This window comes from Giraffa tippelskirchi, chromosome 1 (genome assembly GCF_054371585.1).
Source record: "Giraffa tippelskirchi isolate mGirTip1 chromosome 1, T2T-mGirTip1v1.2.pri, whole genome shotgun sequence".
NCBI lineage: Eukaryota > Metazoa > Chordata > Mammalia > Artiodactyla > Giraffidae > Giraffa > Giraffa tippelskirchi.
In genome coordinates, this window is record NC_137275.1 from 112599803 (window position 1) to 112627658 (window position 27856).

Consider the following 27856-nt stretch of genomic DNA (forward strand, 5'->3'; position numbering starts at 1 on the left):
TTACGTCTCGAATGTTCCTGGGCCAAAAGAACAGCTTAAAATTCCTTTTCTCTCAACTGAGACATATGAATACAACTTATCACTACTGATATATGGACTTTACACTGAAATACACATGTTTGAAAACTAGTAACATCCCATAATATTATATAGTCAACTCATCAATTTTAAGAAAAAAATAAAATATGTAGAATGCCAGTGCCAAACAAGACTTTGGAAACACCACAGGAAAACCAATACTTTAAAAATTAACTATATTCATCCTTAAAACTATCTTAGGTCACTTACAACATATTTCACCATGCAATCAAATTAACTTTCAATTGATAATAATTAAACACAGAACTGAGAGGTGAAGAGAAAAACACAGGCTGTAAGAGCAAAATCACTAATGTAAATGAATTTAACTCAAATTCTTGCATTTATGAGCATTCGGATGAAGAGCAAAATTATAATCACATATCTTCAAGAAAAAGTGATAATTCATGGCAGAAAATAAAGATTAAATGGATAACTTTTCTTACAAATTGATTTAATAATAATGAAAACTGTAATTCACAACCTGTTAGACACCTAGCAATTATAGGTTTGTTTTCTTCTCAATTGGAAAAAATGAATGGTGTACCATTTTTTATATATATAAGGAAACAAAAGCCAAAGAAAGTGAAATAACAGTACCTTTGATTGAATCATTTCCACAGATGAAATATGAAGAGATGGAAGCGGAAGACAACATGTCCACAGTGATACAATTTGTACTCCTAGGGTTTTCTGATCTCCCAAACCTTCAATGGCTATTATTTGGGGTGTTCTCCATCATTTACATCATTATCTTTATTGGAAATAGTCTTATAATAATAATAACTACACTTGACCCTGCAATGCACAAACCCATGTATTTCTTCCTGGCAAACTTTTCCTCCTTGGACATCTGTTACATGTCCATCACTCTCCCTAGGATTCTGGTGAACCTTTGGACTCAGGACAGAAGAATATCTATCCTGGACTGTGCTGCCCAATGTGCTTCTTCCTTATCCTTGGAATGACTGAGTGCTTCCTGCTGGCGGTGATGGCCTATGACTGCTGTGTGGCCATCTGTGACTCTCGGCACTATCCCCTGGTCATGACCCCAAAGACGTGCCTCCAGCTGGCTGTGGGCTCCTTGGGTCAGTGGAATCCCAGTGCAGACAGGGCAAATGTGCCAGATCTTCTCTCTGCGTTTCTGTCATTCGAACTAGATTAACCACTTCTGTGACATTTCCCCCATTCTGAAGCTGGCCTGCAGAGACACTTTTGCACATGAGCTCTCAGTTTATGCAGTAGCTCTGCTGTTTGTTGCTGTAACTTTTATGCTGATCCTTGCCTCCTATAGCCAAATCATTTCCACTATTCTGAGGTTGCCGACAGCCAGAGGACAGACTAAAGCCTTCTCCACATGCTCTTCTCACCTGTTGGTTGTGTTTTTATTCTTTGGATCTGCTACCATTGCATACTTAAGGCCCAAATCCAGTCATTCTGCAGGAATTGACAGACTCCTCTCTCTGTTCTACACCATAGTGACTCTGATGTTCAATCCTGTGATATACAGCCTTCAGAACAAGGATGTGATTACAGCACTGAGAAAATTATTACTTAAAAAATAGGGTGATGATTTTAATTATAAATGTTTTAACTGTTTGCTAAACAGTTAACAGAGAAACATTTTCATCTTCTATCTGCCCCCTTTAAGAAGTTAGCCACCTCTATTCTCAGATGTACTTATGAATACTTTAGAAAACTAATCCACAATTTACTGGGCTTGGATATATACCAGATAAATGAGTCGTCAATCCTCCATGCCTAAGGAATAATCCTGCCTCATGAATTACATCAGTTCAGTTCAGTCGCTCAGTCGTGTCCAACTCTTTGTGACCCCATGAATCGCAGCATGCCAGGCCTCTCTGTCCATCACCAACTCCCAGAGTCTACCCAAACCCATGTCCATCAAGTCGGTGATGCCATCCAACCATCTCATCCTCTGTTGTCCCATTCTCCTCCTGCCCCCAATCCCACCCAGCATTAGGGTCTTTTCCAATGAATCAACTCTTCGCATGAGGTGGCCAAAGTATTGGAGTTTCAGCTTCAACATCAGTCCTTCCAATGAACACTCAGGATTGATCTCTTGTAGGATGGATTGATTGGATCTCCTTGCAGTCCAAGGGACTCTCAAGAGTCTACTCCAACACCACAGCTCGAAAGCATCAATTCTGCGGCGCTCAGCTTTCTTCACCGTCCAACTCTTACATCCACGCATGACCACTGGAAAAACCATAGCCTTGACTAGACGGACTTTTGTTGGCAAAGATACCCCTTGTCCAAGGTAAGGAGCAATGGCTGCACTTTGCTGGAGCAGCCGTGAAGAAATACCCCACGTCCAAGGTAAGAGAAACCCAAGTAAGACGGTAAGTGTTGCGAGAGGGCATCAGAGGGCAGACACACTGAAACTAAAATTACAGAAAACTGGCTAATCTGATCACTCGGACCGCAGCCTTATCTATCTCAATGAAACTAAGCCATGCCGTGTGGGGCCACCCAAGACGGATGGGTCATGGTGGAGAGGTCTGACAGAATGTGGTCCACCGGGGAAGGGCTGGCAAACCACTTCAGTATTCTTGCCTTGAGAACCCCATGAACAGCATGAAAAGGCAAAAAGATAGGACACTGAAAGATGAACTCCCCAGGTCAGTACGTGCCCAATATGCTAATGGAGATCAGTGGAGAAATAACTCCAGAAAGCATGATGGGATGGAGCCAAAGCAAAAACGATACCCAGCTGTGGAGGTGACTGGTGATAGACGCAAAGTCCAATGCTGTAAAGAGCAATATTGCATAGGAACCTGGAATGTTAGGTCCATGAATCAAGGCAAATTGGAAGTGGTCAAACAGGAGATGGCAAGAGTGAATGTCGACATTCTAGGAATCAGTGAACTAAGATGAACCGGAATGGGTGAATTTAACTCAGATGACCATTATATCTACTACTGTGGGCAAGAATCCCTTAGAAGAAATGGAGTAGCCATCATGGTCAACAAAAGAGTCCAAAAGGCAGTACTTGGATGCAATCTCAAAAACGATAGAATGGTCTCTGTTCGTTTCCAAGGCAAACCATTGAATATCACAGTAATTCAAGTCTATGCCCCGACCAGTAACGCCAAAGAAGCTGAAGTTGAACGGTTCTATGAAGACCTACAAGACCCTCTAGAACTAACACCCCAAAAAAGATGTCCTTTTCATTATAGGGGACTGGAATGCAAAAGTAGGAAGTCAAGAAACACCTGGCGTAACAGGCAAGTTTGGCCTTGGAGTACAGAATGAAGCAGGGCAAAGGCTAATAGAGTTTTGCCAAGAGAATGCACTGGTAATAGCAAACACCCTATTCCAACAACACAAGAGAAGACTCTACACGTGGACATCACCAGATGGTCAACACCGAAATCAGATTGATTATATTCTTTGCAGCCAAAGATGGAGAAGCTCTATACAGTCAGCAAAAACAAGACCGGCAGCTGACTGTGGCTCAGATCATGAACTGCTTATTGCCAAATTCAGACTTCAATTGAAGAAAGTAGGGAAAACCAGTAGTCCATTCAGGTATGACCTAGATCAAATCCCTTATGAGTATACAGTAGAAGTGGCAAATAGATTTAAGGGACGAGACCTGATAGACAGAGTGCCTGATGAACTATGGACAGAGGTTCGTGACATTGTACAGCAGACAGGGATCAAGACAATCCCCATGGAAAAGAAATGCAAAAAAGCAAAATGGCTGTCTGAGGAGGCCTTACAGATAACTGGGAAGAGAAGAGAAGCAAAAAGCAAAGGAGGAAAGGAAAGATATTCCCATATGAATGCAGAGTTCCAAAGAATAGCAAGGAGAGATGAGAAAGCCTTCCTCAGCGATCAGTGGGAAGAAATAGAAGAAAACAACAGAATGGGAAAGACTAGAGATCTCTTCAAGAAAATGAGAGATATCAAAGGAACATTTCATGCAAAGATGGGCTCGATAAAGGACAGAAATGGTATGGACCTAACAGAAGCAGAAGATATTAAGAAGAGGTGGCAAGAATACACAGAAGAACTGTACAAAAAAGATCTTCATGACTCAGATAATCACGATGGTGTGATCACTCACCTAGAGCCAGACATCCTGGAATGTGAAGTCAAGTGGGCCTTAGAAAGCATCACTACGAACAAAGCTAGTGGAGGTGATGGAATTCCAGTTGAGCTATTTCAAACCCTCAAAGGTGATGCTGTGAAAGTGCTGCACTCGATATGCCAGCAAATTTGGAAAACTCAGCAGTGGCCACAGGACTGGAAAAGGTCAGTTTTCGTTCCAATCCCAAAGAAAGGTCATGCCAAAGAATGCTCAAACTACCGCACAATTGCACTCATCTCACATGCTAGTAAAGTAATGCTCAAAATTCTCCAAGCCAGGCTTCAGCAATACGTGAACCGTGAACTTCCAGATGAATTACATAGTAATTTACATATTAAAAAAGCTAAAACAAAATTGAATCAGTTAAGTTTTTTGGCTTAAATATACTGGAAAATATATAAGTTTATTTATCTAAATAATTATCTCTATCTCCACATTTGCATTTGCTGGCATTCTTTGATTCTATAGCACAGAAAATGACTACTAGCAGTTGAAAATTGAATGTTTGAAGGAGAGATTGAATGAGTGAATGGGTAAATGAATATTGCTAGTGCCAACATCAGACTGCTAGCAAAAAAATCTAGATTTTTCAGAAAACCAATAATATTGGGAGCATATTTGCTGATTCTCTATAAACTCACATGAAATTACTTCAATCATAAAACCAAAAGAATAGCGTTCATAGACTTTGTTCTCTTCCTAAGTGCATGATAAAGAGTACCTTCCTACTCATCTTAACTGGTTTACTTTGCACATATTTGCATGTTCTACTTAGCAAATTTGATCCAAAATAATTTGCTTTGTGTTATTTAATCTGTTACATAACTGCATTCTAACAGCTAAATCCATGTCAATTTGAATTTTGAAAAGAGAATATATACGGATATAAAAGTGAAGAAAAGTTTTAGAAGTTATGTTCAGAATTACCCACAGTCCATACAATTGCATTACATTAGTGTGTCTGGACTAACTTCCTGTGTCTTTATCCTCTCCTTTAGTGTTGAAAATTTTAAATCATTGACTGATATAATCAAGGAAAGTGAACATATCTCACTAGGATTATTAATGCCCATCTTCCCAATTCCATCCTCAAATCAGCAACATTAAGAGATGATTTGTTGTAGCTGTCCCTGAGAACTTCTGCTACAGTTCTTTTGGCAATTATTCCATTCTCTAGTTTTAGTTTTAATTATAACCTAACTGGCTTCATCCCTGGATGTACCTTTATGGTGTATCAGAGAATAATTTATGGAAGTTAATGGTTCAATCAAATGAAGACCACATAAGCCAGTCATGGTATTTCATTGGGAGATTGTTATAGATATCTCTCCTGGTGAGATGAACTAGAATCCCTGGAAACAAGTACACTACAAAATGGACTTTACAGATATGATTAATATCATAAATCATTGAAATGGGGAGATTATTCAGGTAGAACCAATCTGATCACATAAGCCTTAAAAACAAGAAGAGAAAGAAAAGCAATATTCAAAAAATAGGTTATCACAGATGGAGCAGAGAAAAGGAGGGCTCATTTCGTCATTGTTGGCTCCAAAATCTGTTGGGACAAAGAGCAAGGATTGTCCTGATCTCTAGAAAGTGAGCATGATATTTGACCAGTTGCCAGCAAGGAGTCAGTCCTCTGTCCGACAACCTCAAGGAAGTAAATTCTGCCAATAATTTAATTGAACAAGAAAGATAGAATACTCACTAGAGCATAAAAAAAGAATGTGGCCCTCCCAACACTTTCGACCTATCATCTACAGAACTCTAAGATAATAAATTTTAAGGCACTCAGTTTGTGGTAATTTACTAAAACTGCAAGAGACAACTAATACACAGAAAATAATGATGTTCACAGAAAATAATATAAGAGATGGTGTAGATCTGCTCAGGATATACAAATTCAAAACTTCAAACTCATAACCAATTCAGCGGTACTATGAGGATTTGAAATATTCAATTTATCAGCCTCCATTCCAGCTGAGTATGAAGCAATGACTCAATTTTGGCTAGTAACATGAAGATAGATGTCAACAGGTGTTCAGTCTTTTGTTTCCACTACTTTCATCCTTAGTGTTAGTCACTCAGTCGTGCCTAACTCTTTGCGACCCCATGGACTGCAGCCCACCAAGCTCCTCTGTCCATGGGATTTTCCAAGCAAAGATAGTGGAGTGGGTTGCCATTTCCTTCTCCATCTTTCATCCTTGGAAGAGTGCAGAAGTCATATCTAAGAATGGGAAAGCAGGAAAGCATAAGGAACCTGACATTCCAATGTCTTTATTTTAAAAGTATAAGACTAGTCATACCACCCCACCAGAAGTGCTCTGTGAAGTAAATAAATGTGTTTTATTTCACAGGCTTAAATAAATAGATTCATCATTACTATTTTTCTAGATTCCATTTTATTTGCATTAATATACAATATTATTTGTTTCTCTCTTTCTGACTTACTTCACTCTATATATCATGCTCTAGATTCATCCACCTAATTAGAACTGACACAAATTCATTACTTTCTATAACTGAGTAATATTCCATTATATAAATGTACCACTACTTCTTTATCCATTCATCTGTCAGTGTACATCTAGGTTGCTCCAATGTCTTGGCTATTGTAAACAGTTCTGCATATCTCTTTGAATTATGGTTTTCTCAGGTTATATACCCAGGAGTGAGATTGCTGGGTCTTATGGAAGTTTTCATGGGGATGATTTTGATCACCACCTCCTTTACAACATTACAGACCTCCATTTATAGTTCTTTAGGCACTCTATCAGATATAATCCCTTGAATTGACCTGTTACTTCCATTGTATAATCATAAGGGATTTGATTTAGGTCATACCTGAATTGCCTCGTGGTTTTCCCTACTTTCTTCAGTTTAAGTCTGAATTTTGCAATAAAGAGTTTGTGATTTGAGCCACAGTCAGCTCCCAATCTTATTTCTGCTGACTGTATAGAGCTTCTCCATCTTTGGCTGCAAAGAATATAATTAATCTGATTTTGGTATTGACCGTCTGGTGATGTCCATGTGTAGAGTCGTCTCTTATGTTGTTGGAAGAGGGTGTTTGCTATGACCACTGCATTCTCTTGGCAAAACTCTGTTAGACTTTGCCCTGCTTCATTTTGTACTCAAAGACCAAACTTATCTATTACTCCAGGTATCTCTTGACTTCCTACTTTTGCATTCCAGTCCCCTATAATGAAAAGGACATATATTGGGTGTGTTAATTCTAGAAAGTCTTGAAGGTCATAATAGAACCATTCAATTTCAGCTTCTTTGGCATTAGTGGTTGGAGCATAGCCTTGGATTACTATGATATTGAATGGTTTGCCTTGGAAACAAACAGAGATCAGTCATTTTTGAGAGTGCACCCAAATACTGCATTTCAGACTCTTTTGTTGACTATGAGGGCTACTCCAGTTCTTCTAAGGGACTCTTGCCCACAGTAATAGATATAATGATCATCTGAATTAAATTTACCCATTCCCATCCATTTTAGTTCACTGATTCCTAAAATGTCAATGTTCACTCTTGCCATCTCCTGTTTTACCATTTCTAATTTACCTTGATTCATGGACCTAACATTCCAGGTTCCTCTGCAATATTGTTCTTTACAGCATCACACTTTACTTTCACCACCAGACACATCCACAGCTGAGTGTTGCTTCCACTTTGGCTCGGCCTCTTCATTCCTCCTGGAGCTATTTTTTCACTCTTCAGTAGCATATTGGGCACCTACCAACCTGGAAAATTCATCTTTCAGTGTCATGTCTTTTTTCCTTTCCATACTGTTCATGGGGTTCTCAAGGCAAGAATGCTGAAGTGGTTTCCATTCCCTTCCCCAGTGGACCACACTTGGTCAGAACTCTCCACCGGTCCATCTTAGGTGGCCCTGCAGGGCATGGCTCATAGTTTCATTAAGTGAGAAAAGGCTGTGATCCATGTGATAAGTTTGGTTAGTTTTCTGTGATTGTGGTTTTCATTCTGTCTTCCCTCTGATGGATAAGGGTAAGAGGCTTGTAGAAACTTCTTGCTGGGAGGTACTGGCTGTGGCAAAATCTGGATCTTGCTCTGATCGTGGGGTTATGCTCAGTAAATCTTTAATCCACTTTTCTGCTGATGGGTGGAGTGTTGTTCCCTCTCTGTAGTTTGGCCTATGGTAGGGGTAATGACAGTAATGGTGACCTTCAAAAGGACTTAGGCCAGCATTCCACAGCTCCCACTGGTTGTTGTATTCAATATTCATTGGAAGGACTGATACTGACTGAAGCTGAAGTTCCATTACTTTAGCCACCTGATGTGAAGAGCTGACTCATTAGAAAAGACCCTATTGCTGGGAAAGATTGAAGGCAGGAGAAGGGGACAACAGAGGACAAGATGGTTGGATGGCATCACTGACTCAATGGACATGAGCTTGAGCAAGCTCCATGAGATGGTGAAGGACAGGATAGCCTGGCGTGCTGCAGTCCACGGGGTCTCAAAGAGTCGGACATGACTGAGTGACTGAACAACAACATTGTAGTTTTATTACTAATTTTTTTTTTTAAAGAATTCTCCATACCGTTCTCCATAGTGGCTATATCAACATGCATTCCTACCAACTGCAACACTGTTCGCTTTTCTCCACATCCTCTCCAGCATTTATTGTTTGTAGATTTTAATGATGATCATGTGTGTATTGTGGCTGAGTACTTCGGTGTTTCAAGGATGCTTTGCTTTGGTATGCGTGTACTCAACACACTCTCATCTGATATATGAACTTCTTGGGATATGGACTGCTGAAGATACAGACACGTTTCACTATTATTTTGTAATATTTTAATATTTTCCTGGTGTCAATGGGAGATTGGCAAGAAAGGTCTAACTTTAGAAAGATCTATCGATCTATTGATATTTTAAAGAAAAGTGTTGCATGTTGGGAGCCGCGTTAGGCATTACTGACAAAATGGAGGCAAGGCCCCAACCCCCTCTCCTCATCCCGCAGGCACGGTCCCGGGATGAAGAAGTTAGGTCTTGTGATTCTGACTTTTCCTTTCCTTCCTTCAGTTGAGTTGACTGGAAATAGTGTTAAGGTGCTTATTGTTCTTGCGAGGAGCATGAGAAAGCATAAAGCCTTCTGCAGTTATGCCCAGGAAATAACCCATAAAGTTAACTACTGACATTTGTTCAAGGATCTTTACAAAGAATGTTCCAGGATGAGCATGTAGGTCGCAGCTTGAGGCCATGGGAAAGATTGTTATCTGAGACCTGCTTGTGAGGGAAATGTTTATGGCAAAAGAAGTTTGCTGAGTTTAGGATTTAGGAATAATTAAGAATAGTTAGAAGCTAAAAGTTTAAGGAATGTTGTAGTGTTGGCATATTTTACTATAGCTTATAGAGATTAGGAATTTTAGAGATACTAATAGCTAGAAGCCTTTTTAGGAGATAATGAACTTAGGCTACTAGGCTGCTAGCAGGATTTAGAAAGATAAGAAATAAACTGAGGAATGTGGTATGCAGCCCAGAGATAAGCATGAGTTACAATGTAGTCACAAGTTGAACATAGGATACTTAAGAGAAAGTAGATAATAGATAGTAAACCTGATTCTGAGAGAATCGCTAAAGCAGGAACTCTGGTTGAAGGGCAACAATGATTTCTGGAGACAATAAATCTGGGTGAGGGGGAACTGGAGATGTCAAACCTCTGACCTAATGCTTTTGTCAAAGTATAAAAGAAAACCTGATGCTTGAAATAAACATGCAGTCCTGTACCTTGTGTTCTTGCCTGGAGAATCCCAGGGACGGTGGAGCCTGGTCGGCTGCCGTCTATGGGGTCGCACAGAGTCGGACACGACTGAAGCGACTTAGCAGTAGCAGCACCTGTACCTTGAGTCAGAGGCTGCATCATTCTCTGCCTACATCGCTCATCCCTTCAGGCCAATTCCCTGGCTGCTGGAGCTGGACTCCGGCAGTTGCATGTTTCTGTTATTTTGTTTTTCATAAATATAACTTTTTACAGTCAGACATTTGATGATCTAAAAGCGTTTTTTTAGGCAAATACCTTATTTTTAAAATAATATTTAATTTTGTCATCAACATTGTTCTGCTGTTATATGATCTTTGATATTCAAAATCATTGTTAAATCTGTAGGCTTTGCAGATTCTTTAAAACTTGGCTCACTGCAAGTATGACACTTTCATGATTATTTGAAATAGCATATCCAAATAGGAAAAATTAATTCAAGAGCTTGTGATTAATAGTAGCTACATCAGTACTGATCCGTGGTTATTTCAATGTCTTTCCTTTGAACAACTGAGTCATAACAAGTTCTTATAACTAAAATTGTATTATTAAGATTAAGTCTGCTAAATATGTAAAATGGGACTCATAAGGAGAAAATAAGTTGTCTTCTTGTCTCAACAAAACATTAATATAAAACTGAGGTGTGGAAGTATTTGTGAATCACATATTCAAAAAAGTGAAATGTATATAGACAATACAAAAACTCCCCAAGATCCGTAGCAAGAGAAGAAGCAACCTAATCAACAAATTGATAGATACTGTAATAGAGACTAAAACTCTTTGATAGATACTTTACTAAAAGGATACACAGAATTCAAATAATAACACAAAACTTGCTCACTATCTTCAGCATTTGCATTTGCATTTTGAAATGCAAATTAAAATTAAAATAAAATTATGATACACATGTACTTTAATGGCTAGAATTAAAATAAAAAATCACAAAATAATATAACAAAATTTGTGAGTAAATATATAAACCTTGAATAGTGATACCATTCCATGTATGGACATAATGTTTCTAAAATACATTTTTCATCTTTCTAATCATTAATCTTTATAAAGTATAAAAGTATTCTTGCTTTTTATAGTTAAATCTAATATTGTTTTCCATTACATTTTGTGAGTGAGTGTCTATGTGTGATTGTGTATATGTGTGTAATGGAGCTTGTCATTGTGGTGGTTTCTCTTTCTGAGGAGCATGGGCTTCAATAGTTGCAGCTTGCAGATGCTAGAGTGCAGCCTCAGTAGTCATGGTGCAGACTTAGCTCTCCCGTGACATGTGGAATCTTCCAGGACCAGGGATCGAACCTGTGTCTCCTTCATTGACAGGCAGTTTCTTATCCACTCTACTACCATGGAAGACCCTTATTTCTAAATTTTAATGACAGAAAAATAAACTTCTCTTTAATTTGAGACACTGTGCAATTGCATTTTTAAAAAATCTTTATTTTATATCATAAGTAATATGTAAATGTCTGCTTTTACAATGCTTATATTCCTTAACAATCACAAAAATGCTGTTAGAGAAGTAGAGAGTTTTGAAAAGGCACGGTATGGACAGATATGATTTTGGTTGTTACACAAAACTTCTTGCTGCTGCTGCTGCTAAGTCGCTTCAGTCATTTCCGACTCTGTGCGACCCCATAGACGGCAGCCCACCAGGCTCCCCCTTCCCTGGGATTCTCCAGGCAAGAACACTGGAGCGGGTTGCCATTTCCTTCTCCAATGCATGAAAGTGAAAAGTGAAAGTGAAATCATTCAGTCGTGTTCGACTCTTCGCGATCCCATGGACTGCAGCCTACCAGGCTCCTCAGTCCATGGGATTTTCCAGGCAAGAGTACTGGAGTGGTTTGCCATTGCCGTCTCCAAACTTCTCGAGTGGCAGACAAAATTGTTTTATTCAGATAGAAAGTGAGCTGGGAAAGGAGCTGTTCCCAAGAGCAAATAATATCTCCTATTTAAAGGGCTTTATCTATTATGTCAGTGTAATACATTTTAGGTGCTGACTAACCTCATTTCAAGTAAATGTGAATTGCTCAACTGTCAAAATAAACAAACAAACAAAAAATCTTTGTCATGTTCTCTGTCATTTAACTCTACCTATAAGGGGAAGCATTATATTTAACAATTCAAACAGCTAAGTGTGGATCATTTTTGTCCAATATCAACTTATTTTTGCATATATATGTATGTATTTAGCATCAGCAAGAGAATACTCATTTTGGAAAATTTTAAAAAAAGTAATTGTTGCTATTTAATTTCAAATCAAATTCAGATAACATTTTGATACTTTTCTGATTGTCATCATTATATTATCAAATGAGAAATAATAAAATACTTTGTAACATCTGGGCTAATATACCAATGATTACTGACCTCTTCAACATTTTTGTCATTTATAATCTTTTTAAGTGCTAACACTTGTAGTGATTTTTTGTTGCACATATATTTAGGTAGTTTTCATGTATTAAATCTGGGGCTATTCCATTAAAATTAATTGTATATAACTAAAGAGAAAAATAATAAATGAACTTTCCTAAAATGGGTTTGCATCCTATTATTAAAGAGACTCTATACTTGTTAAATTTAAATTTTATGGTAAATGAAATGGAAAATAATAATGAGACATTGGAATGTTTTCATTTTTATATTTACATGCTTATCCTAAGGATACAGGCTTCGGAATTGTAGTCACAAATTCTAGATTTGTATTTCCTGTCTTCAATTTGATTTTTTAAACTTGCCTATACATTTTGATGATAGATGGTGTATATGTTAATCATAAATCTCACACCAAAGATAAACATTGCAGTGGAAAGGTCAGAAAAATAAACATGAATTATTTGAGTAAATACAAAAGTGGCTATGTATGCTGAATCATTTAGTAATTTTCTTTCTGAGTTGTAGAAATAAAAGCATCTAAAGGTTTCCAGAAATCAGAAACCAGCAGCTATGCTATGAGATTTGAGAAAAGTAATTTTGATGAGGTTGAGTTTAGATTAAGTATGATTTGGATGGGATTTGAATAATTGCAATATGTCTTACATTATAAATGACTTTGCATTGATAATTCCATTGATTTTAACAAAATGTCCCATTTGACAAAAAGTTGAAGCTAAAAAGGATTTTAGTAAATGTGGAACACTATGTTCTTAATATCAAATTCTGTTATTCTTGATTTTTCTTTTTTTTTTTTTTTTGGCACCTTAGATTCAGTATGATTTTCAAATGTACTACCCTACTTGAACAGTAGAAAGAATTGAGAGACAGGACCAAAGAAGCAGAGAAGACCTTACATAAAGAGCAGATACGATAGAGAAAATCAAGCAGGTGGAATTTTCTGAACATTAACAGCTCTTCAAATGTAGGTGCATGATGTAAGCCAGTCTAAAAAGATTGGAAATTAATTCAAAAAACAATTTTAATCAGTGTTCCAGTAATATACTCTACATTGAATTAAATAGATAAATGTTATTAGCTTTCTTTTTCTAAGTCACCGAATTCCTCGGGAAGCCCACAGTTTTGATGGACTATTGCTTCTGCCCCATGTGTGTCTACATTTCTGTAGCCAAAATGTTGATCATTCATTATGACTTAAAACACTTTAGAATATGGATATAGGTGTGCCTCTTCTTTGCAGTGACTGTTTCCATGGACTTCCAAATTAATTAACACATACCATGAGAGCTATGTATGACATACTGAAAATAATGAAATAACTTGATATTTTGCAAAAGTAAGTGAAAAAAGTGCAATTTCTAAATACACACACACTCACACACAGACATATATGCAGAGAAGGCATGGTTGAGCTGTACCAGGAGGGAAGGATGGTCAATTTGAATTTTGGGTAAGTATCCTTGTTTACATGTTGAGGACTATTTTGACAAAGCAAACATGTTGATTCATTTTAATTATTAATTCAAGAAGTTAGTAAGTCACTTTTTGTGGAAGAAACATAATACAGATTGCATACAAAGACACACTGATGATCAAAAGCTTAAAACCTAGATATAGCAAAGAAAAAAGATGACTTAAAGATGGACAATCTCAACCCAAGGCTTTCACATGCATGAACTAACACTCACATAGGACCAAAACAAAACAAAACAAAACAATTAATTAATTAAAGGTATTCAGCAGAATTGTTGCAATTATTGAAGTCCTTTGTAATTTAAGAGGCTCTCAGATAGCTGTTGTGGTGGATGTATTTCTTACAGTAAGTGTGTGACAGGTGAACATTCTAGTTTGAATGTTTTAATGAATATAAATGCTATATGAACATGCCTCTTACCCTTATGAGAGTTCCTGGACAGGAAGACCAGCTTAGAATTCTTTGAGCAGAAAAATCTGAATAAAAATTATCAATGCTGAATTTGTAGACACTATATTGAAATACATAGTTTTAAAAATTAAATACCATTCAAAAATATTGAGAGGTTAGCTGATGAACTTTGTTTTATAATAAAATAGCTAAATATGCAGAATGTCAAAGTTAAAAAGATGTTGGAAATATGACTGAAAAAAAACTGATTTTTAAAAATTAACTTTATGTATCCCTAAAACTATTTTATATTGCTTAGGACATTTAAAAGAGTAAAAAAAAAAAAAAATTTGAATTGATAATGAAAAACAGAATGGAGAAGTGAAAAGAACAACACTTCAAATGAAAATATCAAGTTATTTCACAAAGGAACTTAAATTCAGAATTTGTAATTTTGAGTGTTCAGATGAATAGCAAAATTACAATTTTGCATCTTCAGAACTAAATATTGTATATAGCAGAAAAGAAAGATTAAAAGTTTTTTTTTTAATTTACAGATAGATTTAATAATGATGAAAAACATACTTTATCACACATTTAGAGTACCTGGTGTTATAGGTTTGGTTTTTGTAGGAAATTGAAAAATAGAAAGCTGCAACATCCCGTTTTATAAATAAGAAAACAAGACCTAATGAAAGTGAAATAATAGTACCTCTGATTGGATCATTCCCACAGGTGAAATATGAAGATATGGAAGCAAAAGACAACATATCCAAAGTGATGGAATTTGTACTCATGGAGTTTTCTGACTTTCCAAACCTTCAATGGCTATTATTTGGGGTGTTCTCCATCATTTACATCATTATCTTTATTGGAAACAGTCTTATAATAATAATAACTATGCTTGACCCTGCACTGCACAAACCCATGTATTTCTTCCTGGCAAACTTTTCCTCCTTGGACATCTGTTACATGTCCGTCACTCTCCCTAGGATTCTGGTGAACCTTTGGACTCAGGACAGAAGCATTTCTGTGCTCAAATGTGCTTCTTCCTTATCCTCAGAACCACTGAGTGCTTCCTCCTGGCGGTGATGGCCTATAACGGCTGTGTGGCCATCTGTGACCCTCTGCACTATCCCCTGGTCATGACCCCAAAGATGTGCCTCCAGCTGGCTGTGGGCTCCTTGGGTCAGTGGAATCCCAGTGCAGACAGGGCAAATGTGCCAGATCTTCTCTCTGAGTTTCTGTCGTTCGAACCAGATTAACCACTTCTTCTGTGACATTCCCCCCATTCTGAAGCTGGCCTGCGGAGACACTTTTGCACATGAGCTCTCAGTCTATGCAGTAGCTCTGTTGTTTGTTGCTGTACCTTTTATGCTGATCCTTGCCTCTTACAGCAAAATCATTTCCACTATTCTGAGGTTGCCAACCGCCAGAGGACAGACTAAAGCCTTCTCCACATGCTCTTCTCACCTGTTGGTTGTGGTGTTATTCTTCGGATTTGCTGTCATTATCTACTCAAGACCAAAAGCCAGTCATTCTGCAGGAACTGACAGACTCCTCTTTCTGTTCTACACCATAGTGACTCCGATGTTCAATCCCATGATATACAGCCTTCAGAACAAGCATGTGATTGCAGCACTGAGAAAATTATTACTTAAAATATAGCGTGATGAGGTTAATTATCAGTGCTTTATCTACTTGCATGTAGTTATCAGAGAATCATTACAAATCTCTACATTCCTCTGTTAAGAAGTTAACAACTTCTAGTTTATAACGTACTTTTCAGTTCAGTTCAGACGCCCAGTCGTGTCCGACTCTTTGCGACCCCATGAATCACAGCATGCCAGGCCTCCCTGTCCAACACCAACTCCCGGAGTCTACCCAAACCCATGTCCATCGAGTCAGTGATGCCATCCAACCATCTCATCCTCTGTCGTCCACTTCTTCTCCTGCTCCCAATCCTTCCCAGCATTAGGGTCTTTTCCAATGAGTCAACTCTTTGCATGAGGTGGCCAAAGTATTGGAGTTTCAGCTTCAACATCAGTCCTTCCAATGAACACTCAGGATTGATCTCCTTTAGGATGGATTGATTGGATCTCCTTGCAGTCCAAGGGACTCTCAAGAGTCTTCTCCAACACCACAGTTCAAAAGCATCAATTCTGCAGCGCTCAGCTTTCTTAACTGTCCAACTGTCACATCCATACATGACCACTGGAAAAACCATAGCCTTGACTAGACGGACTTTTGTTGGCAAAGTAATGTCTCTGCTTTTAAATATGCTATCTAGATTGGCCATAACCTTCCTTCCAAAGAGTAAGCATCTTTTAATTTCATGGCTGCCATCACCATTAGCAGTGATTTTGGAGCCCAAAAAAATAAAGTCTGACACTGTTTGCACTGTTTCCCCATCTATTTGCCATGAAGTGATGGGACTGGATGCCATGATCTTAGTTTTCTGAATGTTGAGCTTTAAGCCAACATTTTCACTCTCCTCTTTCACTTTCATCAAGAGGCTCTTTAGTTCTTCTTCACTTTCTGCCATAAGGGTGGTGTCATCCGCATATCTGAGGTTATTGATATTTCTTCCGGCAATCTTGATTCCAGCTTGTGTTTCTTCCAGCCCAGCGTTTCTCATGATGTACTCTGCATAGAAGTTAAATAAGCAGGGTGGCAATATACAGCCTTGACATCCTCCTTTTCCTATTTGGAACCAGTCTGTTGTTTCATGTCCAGTTCTAACTGTTGCTTCTTGACCTGCATACAGGTTTCTCAAGAGACAGGTCAGATGGTCTGGTATTCCCATCTCTTTCAGAATTTTCCACAGTTTATTGTGATCCACACAGTCAAAGGCTTTGGCATAGTCAATAAAGCAGAAATAGATGTTTTTCTGGAACTCTCTTGCTTTTTCGATGATCCAGCGGATATTGGCAATTTGATCTCTGGTTCCTCTGCCTTTTCTAAAACCAGCTTGAATATCTGGAAGTTCACAGTTCATGTATTGCTGAAGCCTGACTTGGAGAATTTTGAGCATTACTTTACTAGCGTGTGAGATGAGTGCAATTGTGCGGTAGTTTGAGCATTCTTTGGCATTGCCTTTCTTTGGGATTGGGATGAAAACTGACCTTTTCCAGTCCTGTGGCCACTGCTGAGTTTTCCAAATTTGCTGGCATGTTGAGTGCAGCACTTTCACAGCATCATATTTGAGGATTTGAAATAGCTCAACTGGAATTCCATCACCTCCACTAGCTTTGTTCGTAGTGATGCTTTCCAAGGCCCACTTGACTTCACATTCCAGGATGTCTGGCTCTAGGTGAGTGATCACACCATCGTGATTATCTGGGTCACGAAGATCTTTTTTGTACAGTTTTCCTGTGTATTCTTGCCACCTCTTCTTAATATCTTCTGCTTCTGTTAGGTCCATACCATTTCTGTCCTTTATTGATCCCATCTTTGCATGAAATGTTCCCTTGGTATCTCTAATTTTCTTGAAGAGATCTCTAATCTTTCCCAATCTCTTGTTTTCCTCTATTTCTTTGCATTGATTGCTGAGGAAGGCTTTCTTATCTCTCCTTGCTATTCTTTGGAACTCTGCATTCAGATGGGAATATCTTTCCAAAATGTACTTTTAGATACTTTAAAATAATAAACCAAAATTTATTGTGCCTAGGTATATACTAGGCAAATTAATCTATCTTCAATACTCTATGTCTAAAAATAATCCTTCTTTATGAATAAAAGTGTTATGTGCATCATTTCAGAGGATGAAATGGTTGGATGGCATCACCGACTCAATGGACATGTGTTTGAGCAAACTGGGAGATAGTGAAGGACAGGGAAGCCTGACATGCTGCAATCCATGGATCACAAAGAGTCAGACTTGACTTAGCCACTGAACAAAAACAACAACAGAATTCAGTCTGCTAAGATTTTTGGCTCAAATATACTGCAAATATGCAAGATTATTTACGTACATAATTGCTTACTAATCCACACCTGTACTTGTTGGCTTTCCTGGATTCTATGGCATAGTAACTGCTCATTAGCAGTTAAATAATGTGTGACAGAGGGATTGAATGAATGACTGAAGAAATGAACACTGCTATGGCTTATCTCAGACTGATGCTAAAAAATCTAGAGATTTCAGAGAACCACTAAACATTGGTTATTTAACCCACTATACCCTCATGTGGAATAACTCCAATCAGAATACCAAAGGAAAGGCTTTCATGCACTGAGTTCTAAATCAGAGCTAAACCTTCAGTAATATTCAAATGAAATATCAGTAAACATGTGTATCATTGTGAACTCAGTGTTTATTAACAAGGGCAGGATTATACCATTACAAAATTCCTTGCGATTTTTATATTTCCTCCTTTTATTTCTCTAACTCTTTTCTTCCCAAACTTTTGATTCACATGGGGTAGCCCCTAGAAATTATTTCTTGACATTTAATTTTTTTTTGTTTTCTATCCATTAGCAGCTAATATATTTTAAATTGACAGGAAAGAAATTTATGATATGGTTCATAAAAACAATGGACTTTATCTATACTTTTTTGAAATATTAGCCAAAGATTGCCATCTGGGGCTCCATTAATCTCTTGAAGTAAAGACCAAACATTAGTCTCTTGTATCTTGTTTTTCCAGATTTTTAAACTACACCTGCTTTCTGGACAGCAGCATTTCTTCACCTCTGGCCACCTGATTGGGCTACCCAGTATATGACTTGGTGAGATTAGATTCTCTGTTATGTTAAAACAATGGCTTCAAAATATATACCACCAAAAATGTGTGTTTAATGAGACAAAAAACATGCACATTCCTGTCTGGATTCATTTTGGTTGAATGTTGTTATATGTTGAAGATTGCTTTTCACAAGGGACATTTACACATTGTTTCTTTAGCAATAGTAATAGTTTTGGCATAATGCCCTTCTAAAGAAAATACTTGTGAAAACTAAGCTTAATTACCCATAAGAAGGTAGTAACAATTATAATAACAAAAGCCCATTTCAATAAAAATTTATGACGTATAGAAATACGTGTCCTTAGAAGATACATAAAAGTTTTAAACATCGTATCTTTAAGCTGCAAAATTGCATGTGGCCTTTGTTGTGTGTGCTTAGTCTCTCAGTCATGTCCAACCCTTTGCAACACTTTGGACTGTAGCCTGCTAGGCTCCTCTGGATTTTTCAGGCAAGAATATTAGAGTGGGTTGCCATTTTGCTCCTCAAGGAGATCTTCCTGACCTAGGGATCAAACCTGTGTCTCCTGCGTTACGGATGTATTCTTTAGCCGCTGAGCCATGAACTACAATTCCTAAAACCTTCTATCTGCCAACTGTCTCGATATATTACTCCCTTCAGTAATATATAGTGAATTTCAGTAATAAGAACTAAAATTGTAGTAAATGTATTCAAATTTCTCTTTAGACACCTTACTCTCTCTCTCTTTGGAACAGGATCATGCTAAATAAGATTGTCAAGGAACACTCACTCTTAAATAAGAAAAAAAAAGTACTTTTCAGACAAAAATGGGGAATAAGTCACTGCATAATTACCATTCTTATTATGTTATATATGTATCTATATGTGTGTATATATATATATATATATATATATATAACATTTCTATAAATACTACAGATCATCATGCATAAGAATGTTGCTGCTGCTGCTTCTAAGTCACTTCAGTCGTGTCCGACTCTGTGCGAGCCCATAGAGGCCAGCCCACCAGGCTCCCCTGTCCCTGGGATTCTCCAAGCAAGAACACTGGAGTGGGTTGCAATTTCCTTCTCCAATGCATGAGAGTGAAAAGTGAAAGTGAAGTCGCTCAGTCGTGTCCGACTCTTTGCAACCCCATGGACTGCAGCCTACCAGGCTCCTCTGTCCATGGGATTCTCCAGGCAAGAGTACTGGAGTGGGGTGCCATTGCCTTCTCCAATAAGAATGTTACAGCACTTATTATTATATAAAACGTATATTATATATAAATTTGCCTCTTTTGACATTATGGTGAGTTTGCATCTAGCTATAAGACCCATTCTAAGAGGATACCACTCAAATGGTAAGTCTGCTGAAACCATTTTCCTGTTCATGTTGGATGGCTTTCTCTTTTTTCACTAGTGCAAAAAAGGAGTTGGATATTTAACAGGATGCCTTGACTGTCATAAATTATTGCTTAATTTTTATCCAGTAAGCTTAGTGAATCCTATTTAATGATTTTTTTCTGAAACCTAGTGTGCCTTCAACAGTAAAAATAGAAATAATGCAATTAATAAATGTGAAAGTCTGAAAAAGTGTTAGTCACTCAGTCATGTCTGACTCTATGACCACAGGGACTATAGCCCAAGAGGCTCCTCTGTCCATAGAATTCTTCAGGCAGGAGTAATGGAGTGGGTAGACTTCCCTTCTCCAGGAGATCTTCCCTACCCAGGGATTGGACCTGGGTCTCCTGCATTGCAGGCAGATTCTTTACTGTCTGAACCACCAGGGAAGCCAAGCAACAACTAACAAATGTACAAAATTCTTAAATAGATATTTTACTAAAGCAAATAAACAGAAATCAAATAATCACATAAAAGATGCTCATCACCATTAGCCATTATGAAATGTGAATTAAAACCAAGATAAGATTATGCTAAACATAATTTATGTTTTTATGTATTTTAATGGCTAGAATTAAATTAAATTAAAATAAATCACAAAGTAATAACTAAACATTGTTATGTTATATAAATATATAACCCTTGAAGAGTGATCGATTTCCATGCATTGGCATGATTTTCTAAAATATGCTTTTTTCAAATTTCCTTTAATCTTCATACAGGTGCAAATGTATTCCTGCTTCCCATAGTTAAGTCTAATATTCTCTTACATTGTATTTTGTGAGTGTGTTTGTGTGCGTGTGTGTGTAAGAGGTGATAGCGAGTAATTGTTCTGTTACATTGTAACCACTGCTGAGAATCCTCACAATTAATCTGAGAACACCCTTGACTGAGAAGTTTATCCAGGAACTACTTAGAATTTCAGGTTGTTCCAAGTGAGGGAAGTTAACGAAAGAAATAGGGAATCTTAGCCGGTCACATGGCAGGACAGCTAGAAATATTTCCATCCTCTCTTCCTACTTGGAGTGATCTTGCAACTAAAGTTGAGATGAGGGACTATTCCTGGAAACTCTGCATGCTGTTTCCAGAGTGTACATCAAAAAAAGGAATTAGTGATTGATTCCTGTGATCACCAGCTCCCTTTCTGTAGTCTGGGAAGTTAAGAGGCACACCTGGCTACTGTGTGATTGTGTAGACAAGATTCATGGTGAAGATGGCATAACTGCCCCCAACATCCCTGCATTTCCTACTTCTGAATTTTTTCCTACTTCAGAAAAATTAAGTTATCTTCAATTTGAAACATTGTATAATTGCATCCTTTTTAAGAACATCTTCATTTCATATCACAAGTAATACATAATCATAAACTTTTGATTTTACATTGTGTATATTTCCTAATGATCACAAAATACCATAAGAGAGGTAGAGAATTTTGAGGAGTGGTATGAGCAGATATGATTTTGGTTGTTGTAATAAAGTCCTTGAGTGGCAGGGAGAATAGTTTATTTCAATTAGGAGGTAGGTAACCTGGGGAAGGAGCTGATCCCAAGAGTAAATATTTCCTATTTAAAGAACTCTACATGTTAAAACAATAGAACATATATTAGATGCCAATTAACCTCTGTTTTAAATAAATCTGAATTATCTAACTATGAGGGAAAAACTCTCATTCTCTCTCTGTCTTTTCACTCTATCTATAAAGGTAAGCATTATATTTGATATCAATTTAAACAGGTAAGCATGAACCATTTTTGTCCAGTTGCAAATTATTTTTTATATATATATCTGTATATAATTAGCATCAGAAAGACAACACTTATTCTGGAAAATTTAAAAAAGAAATTGTTGCATGTAATTGTTGTTGTTTGACTTCAAACCCTAATTCACACAGCTTTTTACTTTTCTGATTCTCATCATTATATTATCAAATGAGAAATTACAAAGTATTTTGTAATACAATGGTCCAATATATCATATTACTGACATCTTCATCATCATCATTATCATCTTAACTGTGAGTATTTACTAATTGATCACTTTGTGTTATACCTCTTTTAAACAGTTTGTATATATTCAAGCTCTTAAAATTTTAATTGTATATTACTAAGGAGTAAGATAAGAGAATGGACTTTATTACAATGAGTATGCATCCTACTAACACCAAGGGAATCATTTGCTTGTTAAAATTAAGTTCTATGATTAATGAATCTGAAAGTATTAAATATATATTGCCAGGTTTTCTTTTTGTCTTTGGAGAATTCTCCTTAAAAGAAAAAGGTTTCTGTACTTCATTCATCAATTTTAGATTTTATTTCCTGTCTTCAATTCGATTTTATAAACTTGCTGTCAATAGTAATAAATGAATTATGACATACCACCTACACTTAATATAATAACCCCCACAGCAAAGGAAATCATTGTTTTAGTGGAAATATAAAAAAAAAATTGAATAATTTGAGTAAAAGAAGTTGCTACATATAGCTGAATTAGCTAATTTTTTTTTCTTTCTGAATAGTATAATAGAAGGACCCAACAGTTTCTAGAAGTCACAGAGGCCAGAACATATGTGGCATAATTTGAGGGAAATTTTTGGTGAGATAGAGTTCAGAAGTGTGGTCCCTAGTGACTCAAATGGCACAGAGTCTGCCTGCAATGCAGGAGACCGGGGTTCGATCCCTGGGTCAGGAAGATCCCTGTGAATGGAAATGGCAACCCACTTCAGTATTCTTGCCTGGAAAAACCCTTGGACGGAGGAGCCTGGCAGGCTACAGTCCATGGGATGGCAAAATAGTCGGACACGATTGAGCAACTAACACTTAAAGTTTTGAAGATAAGTCCAATTTGATAGAATTTGAAAAATTATAATATTTCTTACTTTGCAAATAATGGCTTTACACTGATAATTCCACTTAACAGTCATAAAATGTGGTTCCATTTGACAAATAAAAATTGAGGCAAAACAAGATTTCACTACAGTCTTGCTATCAAGTTCTGTTGTTCTTTCTTTTTCTGGAAATATTTTATTTCAGTATGCATTTCAAATGCATTACACTACTTGAACAGTAGGAATAATTGAGAGAGGGGAACAATAAGAATTGTGAGAAGACCTTACATAAAGAGCAGATACGATAAGAAGAAAGCAGATGACAGTTTCTGAAGGCAACGGTTAGCTCATCAAATGTAGGTGGATGATACAAGCTAGTTGAAAAAAAAAAGTGTGATTCATTCCACAAGACAGTTTTAATCAGTGTCCCAGTGCTATTATCTACATTGAATTAAACAGGTGAGTAAAACATGGTTAAAGTGTCAGGATGAGGTAGTAAAAAAATATTCATGGTTGTCTAGACTTATACAGATGAAACCATTTCTTAGTAATATCACCTATCAGTCACTTGTTACTGATCATTTTTAACCACACATTTATAGCATTTTTATATTTCTTAAAATAGCATTTTCTTTGGGAGAATTGTATAATAATGAGGCAAGGTTCAAATACCTTCAGTTCTTTAGTATGTATATAGTCTGGAATAGTGTAGATGGTAAAAGAAATTTCTACTTAAATTTCCTTTTCTAAGTTATAGTATTCCTCAGGATTCTCAAGTTTTATATGGACTGTTACTTTTGCCTCATGTATCTCTACATTTTTGTAGCTGAAACTTGACCACTGTCCTCACTTATTATCCTTTAAGGATATGGATATAGGTGTGTTTCCTTTGCAGGGATTTACTGGCTTTCAAATTAATTAACACATAGTATGTAAGTTACACACAACATACTGAAAACAATGAAATAATTGCTACTGTGAAAGAGTGAGTAGAAAGAGTATAATTTCTAACACAGATTCTTGAGAGTCCCTGGGACAGCAAGGATATCAAACTAGCCAATTCTAGAGGAATTAACTCTGAATATTCATTGGAAGGACTGATGCTGAAGCTGAAGCTCCAATATTTTGGCCATCTGATACAAAGATACAACTCATTGGAAAAGACCCTGATGCTGGAAAAGATTGAACGCAAGAGGAGAAGGGGGCGACAGAGGATGAAATGGTTGGATGGCATCACTGACTCAATGGATATGAGTTTGAGCAAACTCAGGGAGATAATGAAGGGCAGGGAAGCCTGGCATGCTGCAGTTCATGGGTCGCAAAGAGATGGACTTGGCCACTGAATAACAGCAACTCTCGTACACACACACCACTGAAGGCATGGTGGAACTCTCTCAGGAGAGAGGGGGAGAGAAGGTCTGAATCTGGGGTAGGAACCTTTGCTTAAACCTTGGGGACTATTCTGAAAAAATAACAATCAAACTGATTCACTTTTAATTTATTCAAGCAGTTAGTATATCAAGTTTTCTGGAAGAGATATGCTAAGCCTTGTACAAAAAATGTATAGAATATCCAAATAAATTTATAATCTAATTATAGCAGTAAGAAAAGTATAACATAAAGATGGGCAATCTCAGTTCAATGCATTCTCATGCTTGAACTAACAGACACACACATAACAAAAAAAGGAACGAATGTATTAAATGGTTAGCAGAACAATAGCAATTATAGAAGAAGTGGGTAATTTAGGAAGATTTCAGAGGTGAGTTGGGCTGATGTCTCTTAAAATAAGTGTGTGAGGGGTGAACATTCTTGTTGGAATTGCTTGCTTGAACAGAAGTGATAGATGAACATGCCTCTTACCTCTAGAGTTCCTGAACAGGAAGACGAGTTTAGTTCCTTTTCTTCTGACTGAAAAATCTGAATATAAATTATGACTGCTGTTTTTATAGACCCTACATTGAAATGCATCATTTTAAATATTATTACATGATATTTATCATCCCATAATACTGATTGGTCAACGTGTGAATTTTGTTTTCAGATAAAATGGCCTAAATATGCAAATGTCCAAAGTAAACAGCAGCAGGTAAACTATCACTTTAAAAATTAACTACATGTGTTTTGAGGGTGAATAAACTGTATGCTAAATTCAATGGATACTTAAAAAAAAAAAAAAAAAAAAAAAATTAACTACATGTCAATGTTTGGCAGAAACCAACAAAATTCTGTAAAGCTATTATACTTCCATTAAAAAATAAAAAAATTAAAAAAATAACTGCAGTTGCCCCTAAAAATTTCTTAGATGGCTTACAAATAATTTAATTGTGCAACCAAATTACTTTCACATTGATAATGATTAAAAACAGAATTGAGAGGTAAGGAGCAAAACAGATCAGCCAGAATAAGGAAATGACTGATAGAACTGAATACAAATTCATATTTTGCATTTTTTGTTGTTTAATTGAAGACATATACATTATAAACACATGAGCTTAGATATAAAAAAATATATGATAACCCATGATAGTTATAACCCATGATATGATAACCCATGATAACCCATGAAGAGATTTATTTTCTTAAAAATATATTTAATATTAATGAAAAATATATTTCACTATACTGTCACACATTTTATCAGTAATAGGTTTTGTTTTTATAGGGAACTGGGAAAATAAGAGGATATAGCATCCTGTTTATACATAAGGAAACAAAAGTGAAAAAATGAAATAACGATATTTCTGATTGAATCATTCCCACAGATGAAATATGAAGAGATGGAAGCAGAAGACAACATGTCCACAGTGATACAATTTGTACTACTTGGGTTTTCTGATCTTAGAAACCTCCAAGGGCTTATTATTTAGGGTGTTCTCCATCATTTACGTCATTATCTTAACTGGAAATTGTCTCATAATAATACTAACTAGGCTTGACCCAGCACTGCACAAACCCATGTATTTCTTCCTGGCAAACTTTTCCTTCTTGGAAATCTGTTACGTGTCCGTCACTCTGCCTAGGATTCTGGTGAACCTTTGGACTCAGGACAGAAGAATATCTATCCTGGACTGTGCTGCCCAATGTGCTTCTTCCTTATCCTCGGAATGACTGAGTGCTTCCTGCTGGCGGTGATGGCCTATGACTGCTGTGTGGCCATCTGTGACTCTCGGCACTATCCCCTGGTCATGACCCCAAAGACGTGCCTCCAGCTGGCTGTGGGCTCCTGGGTCAGTGGAATCCCAGTGCAGACAGGGCAAATGTGCCAGATCTTCTCTCTGCGTTTCTGTCATTCGAACCAGATTAACCACTTCTTCTGTGACATTCCCCCCATTCTGAAGCTGGCCTGCGGAGACACTTTTGCACATGAGCTCTCAGTCCATGTAGTAGTTTTGCTGGTTGCTGCAGTGCCTTTTATATTAATACTGGCCTCTTACAGTAAAATCATCTGCACTATTTTGAGGTTGCCAACAGCCAGAAGAGCCAAAGCATTCTCCACGTGTTCTTCTCACCTGTTGGTTGTGCTTTTATTTTTTGTATCTGCTACCGTTACCTACTTAAGGCCCAAATCCAGTCATTCTGCAGGAACTGACAGACTCCTCTCTCTGTTCTACACCATAGTGACTCCGATGTTCAATCCCATGATATACAGCCTTCGGAACAAGGATGTGATTGCAGCATTGAGAAAATTGTTACTTAAAATATAGATTGAAGGCAGGAGGAGATGGGATGATAGAGGACAGGACGGTTGGATGGCATCACCGACTGAATGGACATGAGTTTGAGCAAGCTCCAGGAGTTGGTGATGAACAAGGAAGCCTGGCGCGCTGCTGTCCATGAGATCACAAAGAATTGGACTCCACTGAGTGACTGAAAACATAAATATAGTGTGATGAGTATATTTATAAATGTTTTAGCTGTCTGTCACACAGTTATCAGAGAAAGATTTTAAATATCTATCTTTTCCCTTAAAAACTTAACTATTTCTAGCTTATAAGGTACTTTTAGATATTTTAAAATAACCCACAGTTGTCTGTGCTTAAATATTTATTGGGCTTCCCTGGTGGCTCAGATGGTAAAAAATCTGTCTGCAATGCGGGAGACCTGGGTTCGATCCCTGGGTTGGGAAGATCCCCTGGAGGAGGGAATGGCTACCCACTCCAGTATTCTTGCCTGGAGAATCCCCACGGACAGAGGTGCCTGGCGGGCTAATTAGTCAAAGTGTCTTCAATATTTCATACCTTAATAATCCTTTATTGTGAATAAAGAATAATGTTCATGACATACTTTATGAAAAAACAGAATTCAAGCTCTTAAGACTTTTGGCTTAAATATACCTTAAAACATGCAAGATTCTTTACCTAAATCACAGCTTCTATTTTTCCAATTCTATTGTTGGCATTTTTTGATTCAATTGCATGGAAACTGACCAGTAGCAGTCAAGTAATGACTATTTGAAGGAGGAATTGAACAAATGAATAAACTAATGCATATTACCTTGCCCTATGTCAGACTTCGGGCAAAATCTAGAAACTTCAAAGAATCATTAGGCACTAGGAGTATGTTTATTCAGCCCACTGTACCCTCATGAGGACTTACTTCAATAATCATAATAAAATAAAATCTTTCATGTAGTGAGCACTTTTCCTAATTGCATGTTATAGAAGAATCTCCC

The 27856-nt window shown here is 37.2% G+C and overlaps 2 long non-coding RNA genes and 2 pseudogenes across 2 annotated transcripts in view; 3 read left to right on the forward strand and 1 right to left on the reverse strand.

Annotated features, from left to right (window-relative positions):
• The window catches only part of LOC145506922 (uncharacterized), a 70941-nt gene that overhangs the window by 15571 nt on the left and 27514 nt on the right, over positions 1–27856 (reverse strand). The window lies entirely within an intron of this gene.
• LOC145539185 (olfactory receptor 10AG1-like) lies at positions 1070–15918 on the forward strand (annotated as a pseudogene).
• Positions 18900–23572, forward strand: LOC145506919 (uncharacterized). Its single transcript, XR_014054445.1, has 3 exons — positions 18900–18981; positions 19897–20130; positions 23122–23572. It is a non-coding gene; the product is annotated as an uncharacterized LOC145506919 (long non-coding RNA).
• On the forward strand, positions 25193–26966 carry LOC145506252 (olfactory receptor 10AG1-like; annotated as a pseudogene).